Below are 8514 nucleotides of genomic sequence, written 5' to 3'. Positions count from 1 at the left end.
CCTGAGAATGTGCCCCCCCTTACCCTGAGACTGTGTCCCCCTTACCCTGAGACTGTGCCCCCCTTACCCTGAGACTGTGCCCCCCTTACCCTGAGACTGTGCCCCCCTTACCCTGAGAATGTGCCCCCCTTTACCCTGAGAATGTGCCCCCCTTTACCCTGAGAATGTGCCCCCCCTTACCCTGTGACTGTGCCCCCCCTTACCCTGAGACTGTGCCCCCCCTTACCCTGAGACTGTGCCCCCCTTACCCTGAGACTGTACCCCCCTTACCCTGAGACTGTGCCCCCCCTTACCCTGAGACTGTGCCCCCCTTACCCTGAGACTGTGCCCCCCTTACCCTGAGACTGTACCCCCCTTACCCTGAGACTGTGCCCCCCCTTACCCTGTGACTGTGCCCCCCCTTACCCTGAGACTGTGCCCCCCTTACCCTGAGACTGTACCCCCCTTACACTGAGACTGTGCCCCCCTTACCCTGAGACTGTGCCCCCCTTACCCTGAGACTGTGCCCCCCTTACCCTGAGACTGTGCCCCCCCTTACCCTGAGACTGTGCCCCCCTTACCCTGAGACTGTACCCCCCTTACCCTGAGACTGTGCCCCCCTTACCCTGAGACTGTACCCCCCTTACCCTGAGACTGTGCCCCCCTTACCCTGAGACTGTGCCCCCCTTACCCTGAGACTGTGCCCCCCTTACCCTGAGACTGCCCCTTACCCTGAGACTGTACCCCCCTTACCCTGAGACTGTGCCCCCCTTACCCTGAGACTGTGCCCCTCTTACCCTGAGACTGTGCCCCTCTTACCCTGAGACTGCCCCTTACCCTGAGACTGTGCCCCCTTACCCTGAGACTGTGCCCCCCTTTCCCAGAGACTATGCCCCCTTACCCTGAGACTGTGCCCCTTTACCCTGATACTGTGCCCCTCCTTACCCTGAGACTGTGCCCCTTTACCCTGAGAATGTGCCCCCCCTTACCCTGAGACTGTTCCCCCCCTTACCCTGAGACTGTGCCCCCCTTACCCTGAGACTGTGCCCCCCTTACCCTGAGACTGTGCCCCCCTTACCCTGAGACTGTGCCCTCCTTACCCTGAGAATGTGCCCCCCTTTACCCTGAGAATGTGCCCCCCCTTACCCTGAGACTGTGCCCCCCTTACCCTGAGAATGTGCCCCCCCTTACCCTGAGAATGTGCCCCCCTTTACCCTGAGACTGTGCCCCCCTTACCCTGAGAATGTGCCCCCCCTTACCCTGAGACTGTGCCCTCCCTTACCCTGAGACTGTGCCCCCCTTACCCTGAGACTGTACCCCCCTTACCCTGAGACTGTGCCCCCCCTTACCCTGAGACTGTGCCCCCCCTTACCCTGAGACTGTGTCCCCCCTTACCCTGAGACTGTGCCCCCCTTACCCTGAGACTGTGCCTCCCCTTACCCTGAGACTGTGCCCCCCTTACCCTGAGACTGTGCCCCCCCTTACCCTGGGACTGTGCCCCCCTTACCCTGGGACTGTGCCCCCCTTACCCTGAGACTGTGCCCCCCTTACCCTGAGACTGTGCCTCCCTTACCCTGAGACTGTGCCCCCTTGCCCTGAGACTGTACCCCTTTGCCCTGAGACTGTACCTCCTTACCCTGAGATTGTGCCCCTCCCTTTACCCTGACTGTGCCCCCCCCCACCATATTTTAGATTCCTCCGACCAGTGGGAGCAATCTCTCAGTGCCCACCCCTTCAAACCCCTTCAGAATCCTTTACGTCTCAATCAGATCACCTCTCATTCTTGTTTGGTTTGGTTTGATTTGATTTATTTAACATACAGTGAAAAGTATTGTTTCTTGCGCGTTATACAGACAAAGCATACCGTTCATAGAGAAGGAAAGGAGAGGGTGCAGAATGTAGCATTACAGTCATAGCTGGGGTGTAGAGAAAGATCAACTTAATGCGAGGTAGGTTCATTCAAAAGTCTGACGGCAGCAGGGAAGAAGCTGTTCTTGAGTCGGTTGGTGCGTGACCTCAGACTTTTGTATCTTTTTCCCGACGGAAGAAGTTGGAAGAGAGAATGTCCGGGGTGTGTGGGGGTCCTTGATTATGCCGGCTACTTTTCCCCGAGGCAGTGGGAAGTGTAGACAGAGTCAATGGATGGGAGGCTGGTTTGTGAGATGGGACTGGGCTACATTCACGACCTTTTGTAGTTCCTTGCGGTCTTGGGCAGAGCAGGAGCCCCATACCAAGCTGTGATACAACCAGGAAGAATGCTTTCTATGGTGCATCTGTAAAAGTTGGTGAGAGTCGTAGCGGACATGCCAAATTTCCTTAGCCTTCTGAGAAAGTAGAGGCATTGGTGGGGCTTTCTTAACTATAGTGTCGGCACGGGGGGGACCAGGACAGGTTGTTGGTGATCTGGGCACCTAAAACCTTGAAGCTCTCGACCCTTTCTACTTCGTCCCCGTTGATGTAGACAGGGGCATGTTCTCCTTTACGCTTCCTGAAGTCGATGACAATCTCCTTCGTTTTGTTGACATTGAGGGAGAGATTATTGTTGCTGCACCAGTTCACCAGATTCTCTATCTCATTCCTGTACTCTGTCTCGTCATTGTTTGAGATCCGACCCGCTACGGTGGTGTCGTCAGCAAAATTCCAGAGAATAAACTCCAGAGAATGGAAGCCCAATTTACTCAGCCTCCCATCATAGGGCAACCCTCTCATCCCTGGACCAATCTAGTGAACCTTCGCTGTATCGCCCCCAATACCAGAATATCCTCTCTTGAACGTAGAGACTGAAACTGCGTGCGGTATTCTAGATTTATTTATTTCGTGGGACATGGGCGTCGCTGGCTGGGTCAGCATTTATTGCCCATCCCTAACTGCTCCTCGAGAAGGTAGTGGGTGAACCACCTTCTTGAACGCGCTGCAGTCCCCATGTGGTGTAGGTACACCCACAGTGCTGTTAGGGATGGAGTTCCAGGATTGTTATTGGACATCAGTCAGTCCTGTGTGGGGTAGGTACACCCACAGTGCTGTTAGAGAGGGAGTTCCAGGATTGTCATTGGACATCAGTCAGTCCCCATGTGGTGGAGGTACACCCACAGTGCTGTTAGGGATGGAGTTCCAGGATTGTTATTGGACATCAGTCAGTCCGTGTGGTGTAGGTACACCCACAGTGCTGTTAGGAAGGGAGTTCCAGGATTGTTATTGGACATCAGTCAGTCCCCGTGTGTGGGGTAGGTACACCCACAGTGCTGTTAGGGAGGGAGTTCCAGGATTGTTATTGGACATCAGTCAGTCCCCGTGTGTGGGGTAGGTACACCCACAGTGCTGTTAGGGATGGAGTTCCAGGATTGTTATTGGACATCAGTCAGTCCGTGCGGTGTAGGTACACCCACAGTGCTGTTAGGGAGGGAGTTCCAGGATTGTTATTGGACATCAGTCAGTCCCCGTGTGTGGGGTAGGTACACCCACAGTGCTGTTAGGGATGGAGTTCCAGGATTGTTATTGGACATCAGTCAGTCCCCGTGTGTGGGGTAGGTACACCCACAGTGCTGTTAGGGATGGAGTTCCAGGATTGTTATTGGACATCAGTCAGTCCGTGTGGTGTAGGTACACCCACAGTGCTGTTAGGGAGGGAGTTCCAGGATTGTTATTGGACATCAGTCAGTCCCCGTGTGTGGGGTAGGTACACCCACAGTGCTGTTAGGGAGGGAGTTCCAGGATTGTTATTGGACATCGGTCAGTCCTTGTGTGGGGTAGGTACACCCACAGTGCTGTTAGGGAGGGAGTTCCAGGATTGTTATTGGACATCAGTCAGTCCCCGTGTGGGGTAGGTACACCCACAGTGCTGTTAGGGAGGGAATTTCGGGATTTTGACCCAGTAACAGTGAGGAATGGCCGATATATTTCCAAGTTAGGCGAGTGGCTCGGAGGGGGAACTTGCAGTTGGTAAGTAAAGTAAAGTTTATTTATTAGTGTCACAAGTAAGGCTTACATTAACACTGCAATGAAGCGAAATTCCCCTAGTCGCCACACTCTGGCGCCTGTTCGGGTTACACTGAGGGAGAATTTAGCACGGCCAATCCACTCTAACCAGCACGTCTTTCGGACTGTGGGAGGAAACCGGAGCACCCGGAGGAAACCCACGCAGACACGGGGAGAATGTGCAGACTCCACACAGACAGTGACCGAGACTGGGAATCGAACCCAGGTCCCTGGCGCAGTGAGGCAGCAGTGCTAACCACTGGGCCACCGTGCTGCCCCAAGGTGGTGGTGTTCCCCATGTGTCTGCTGCCCCCCCCCCCTTGTCCTTCTAGATGGTAGAAGTGGCGGGTTTGGAAGGTGCTGTCGAAGGAGCCTTGGTGAGTTGCTGCGGTGCATCTTGTAGACGGTACACACTGCTGCTACTGAGCGTCGGTGGTGGAGGGAGTGAATGTTTGTAGATGTGGTGCCAATCGAGCGGGGCTGCTTTGTCCTGGGTGGTGTCGAGTTTCTTGAGTGTTGTTGTGAACAATTCCGCACTTTATAGAACAGTACGGCACAGTTGCCGGGTCAAAATCCTGGAATTCCCTCCCTAACGGCATTGTGGATCAACCCACAGCGCGTGGACTGCAGCGATTCAGGAAGGAAGCTCACCACCACCTTCTCAAGGGACAACTAGGGATGGGCAATAAATGCTGGGCCCAGCCAGCGACGCCCATGTCCCACCAATATTAAAAACAGGCTCTTCGACCCACGATCTTGTGTCGAACATGACACCAAATTAAACGAATCCCTTCAGCCTGCCCTTGCTCCCTATCCCCCTAGTCCTTGCTTATTCATGCGTTTATCTAAAAGCCCCTTAAACGTCCCTATCGTATCTGCCTCCACCACCACTCCCGGCAGCGCGTTCCAGACACCCACCACTCTCCGTGTAAAAAACACTTACCCCTCACATCTCCTTTGAACTTTCCCCCCTCTCACCTTAAGTGAGTATTAGACATTTCAACTCTGGGGAACAAGATTCTGACTGTCAACCCTATCTACGCCTCTCATCATTTTACTGACATCTATCAGGACTCCCCCCTCAGCCTCTGCCGCTCCAGAGAAAACAACCCTGGTTTGTCCAGCCTCTCCTTATAGCTCATTCATAGAGTCATAGAGGTTTACAGCAAGGAAACAGACCCTTCGGCCCAACTTGTCCATGCCGCCCTTTTTTTTAAACTCCTAAGCTAGTCCCATTTGCCCAAGTTTGGCCCATATCCCTCTGTACCCATGTAACTGTCTAAACGCTTTTTAAAAGACAAAATTGTACCCGCCTCTACTACTACCTCTGGCAGCTCGTTCCAGACACTCACCACCCTCTGTGTGAAAAAATTGCCCCTCTGGGCCCTTTTGTATCTCTCCCCTCTCACCTTAAACCAATGCCCTCTAGTTTTGGACTCCCCTACCTTTGGGAAAAGATATTGACTATCTAGCTGATCTGTGCCCCTCATTATTTTATAAACCTCTATCAGATCACCCCCTCAGCCTCCTACGCTCCAGAGAAAAAAGTCCCAGTCTATCCAGCCTCTCCTTATAACTCAAACCATCAAGTCCTGGCAGCATCCTAGTAAATACCCTCTAATCCAGGCAGCAAACCTCTTCTGCACCCTCTCCAAAGCCTCCACATCCGCCCTATAAACGTGGCGACAAGGATTGAACACAATACTCTTAAGTGCGGCCTAACCAAAGTTTTATAAAGCTGTAACATCCTGACTCTTGTACTCAATGCCCCGACCAATAAAGGCAAGCGCGCCATCCGCCTTCTGTACCACCCTATCTACTTGTGTGGCCACTTTCAGGGAGCTATGGACTTGAACCCCAGGATCCCCCTGTACATCAGTGGTGTTCGGGGTCCTGACATTAACTGTATACTTGCCCTTAACATTTGATCTCCCAATGTGCAGCGCCGCACGCTTTAGGAAGGATGTAAAGGCCCAGGGGAGGTAGATTTATCCAGAAAGGCGCCAGGGATTTCAGTTCATGTGGAGAGACTGGAGAGCCACGGTGATCGGACCTCCAGCACTGAGTCCGTCCCTGTGGCTCAGAAGGGAAGGGGGAAGAGCAGGAGAGCAATAGTTATTGGGGACTCGATGGTTAGAGGGACAGATAGGAGGTTCTGTGGCAGCGAAAGAGACTCGAGGATGGTACGTTGCCTCCCGGGTGCCAGGGTCCGTGGCGTCTCGGACCGTGTTTTCAGGATCCTTAAGGGGGAGGGGGAACAGTCACAAGTCGTGGTGCACATCGGTACCAACGACATAGGTAAGAGAAGGGACGGGGATTTAAAACAGGAATTTAGGGAGCTAGGGTGGAAGCTGAGAGCCAGGACAGACCATGTTGTCATCTCTGGTTTGTTGCCGGTCCCACGTGATAGTGAGTTGAGGAACAGGGAGAGAGTGCAGATAAACCCGTGGCTGCAGGGATGGTGTAGGAGGGAGGGTTTCAGTTACATGGATAATTGGAGCACATTCTGGGGAAGGTGGGACCTGTAAAAACAGGACGGTTTACACCTGAACCAGAGGGGCACCAATATCCTGGGAGGGAAATTTGCTACGGCTCTTCGGGGGGGGTTTAAACTAATTTGTCAGGGGGATGGGAAAACGAGCTGTAGTCCAGACGCCAGTGTTGAGTGTAGTGAGGTACTGAGGAGGGTATCAAGGTCGCAGGAGTGTACCGGCAGACAGGAAGGTGGGTTGAAGTGTGTCTACTTCAATGCAAGGAGCATCCGGAATAAGGTAGGTGAACTTGGAGCGTGGATTGGTACTTGGGACTATGATATTGTGGCCATTACGGAGACATGGTTAGAACGGGGACAGGAATGGTTGTTGGAAGTTCCGGGGTATAGATGTTTCACTAAGAGTAGGGAAGGTGGTAAAAGAGGTGGAGGAGTAGCATTGTTAATCAAGGATAGTTTAACGGCTGCAGAAAGGCAGTTCAAGGGGGATCTGCCAGTTTGGGCTGAGGTTAGAAATAGGAAAGGAGCGGTCACGTTGTTAGGAGTTTTCTATCGGCCCCCAAATAGTAATAGAGATGTGGAGGAAGAAATTGCAAAGCAGATTATGGATAGGTGTGGAGGTCATGATGTGGAGATGCCGGCGTTGGACTGGGGTAAACACAGTAAGAAGTTTAACAACACCAGGTTCAAGTCCAACAGGTTTATTTGACAGCAAAAGCCACAAGTTTTCAGAGCCTTAAGCTTCTTCTTCAGGTGAGTCCATGCACAAGTTCCCACTACTGTCCTTGACCGGCCCAGTGTCACAGGTGAGTCTCCTTCTTCAGGTGTGGAGGTCACAGGGTAGTTATCATGGGTGACTTTAACTTTCCAAATATTGATTGGAACCTTTATAGGTCGAATAGTTCAGATGGGGCAGTTTTTGTACAGTGTGTGCAGGAGGGTTTCCTGACACAATATGTGGATAGGCCGACAAGAGGTGGGGCCACATTGGATTTGGTACTGGGAAATGAACCGGGCCAAGTGTTGGATTTGGTTGTGGGAGAGCACTTTGGAGATAGTGACCACAATTTGGTGTCTTTCATTATTGCAATGGAGAGGGATAGGGCCGTACGGCAGGGCAAGGTTTATAATTGGGGGAGGGGTAATTATGATGCGATTAGGCAAGAATTAGGGAACATAAGATGGGAACAGAAACTTTCAGGGAAAGGCACAAATGAAAAGTGGAGCTTGTTCAAGGAACAAATACTGTGTGTCCTTGATAGGTATGTCCCTGTCAGGCAGGGAGGAAATGGCCGAGTGAGGGAACCATGGTTCACAAAAGAGGTTGAATGTCTTGTCAGGAGGAAACACGAAGCGTATAGAACATAGAACAGTACAGCACAGAACAGGCCCTTCAGCCCACGATGTTTTGCCGAGCTTTATCTGAAACCAAGATCAAGCTATCCCACTCCCTATCATCCTGGTGTGCTCCATGTGCCTATCCAATAACCGCTTAAATGTTCCTAAAGTGTCTGACTCCACTATCACTGCAGGCAGTCCATTCCACACCCCAACCACTCTCTGCGTAAAGAACCTACCTCTGATATCCTTCCTATATCTCCCACTACGAACCCTATAGTTATGCCCCTTGTAATAGCTCCATCCACCCGAGGAAATAGTCTTTGAACGTTCACTCTATCTATCCCCTTCATCATTTTATAAACCTCTATTAAGTCTCCCCTCAGCCTCCTCCGCTCCAGAGAGAACAGCCCTAGCTCCCTCAACCTTTCCTCATAAGACCTACTCTCCAAACCAGGCAGCATCCTGGTAAATCTCCTCTGCACTCTTTCCAGCGCTTCCACATCCTTTTTATAGTGAGGTGACCAGAACTGCACACAATATTCCAAATGTGGTCTCACCAAGGTCCTGTACAGTTGCAGCATAACCCCACGGCTCTTAAACTCCAACCCCCTGTTAATAAAGGCTAACACACTATAGGCCTTCTTCACAGCTCTATCCACTTGAGTGGCAACCTTTAGAGATCTGTGGATATGGACCCCAAGATCTCTCTGTTCCTCCACAGTCTTCAG

This window comes from Mustelus asterias, unplaced genomic scaffold (assembly GCF_964213995.1).
Source record: "Mustelus asterias unplaced genomic scaffold, sMusAst1.hap1.1 HAP1_SCAFFOLD_3209, whole genome shotgun sequence".
Lineage (NCBI taxonomy): Eukaryota > Metazoa > Chordata > Chondrichthyes > Carcharhiniformes > Triakidae > Mustelus > Mustelus asterias.
The sequence above is the reverse complement of the archived record's forward strand: the minus strand, read 5'-3'. Positions refer to the sequence as shown.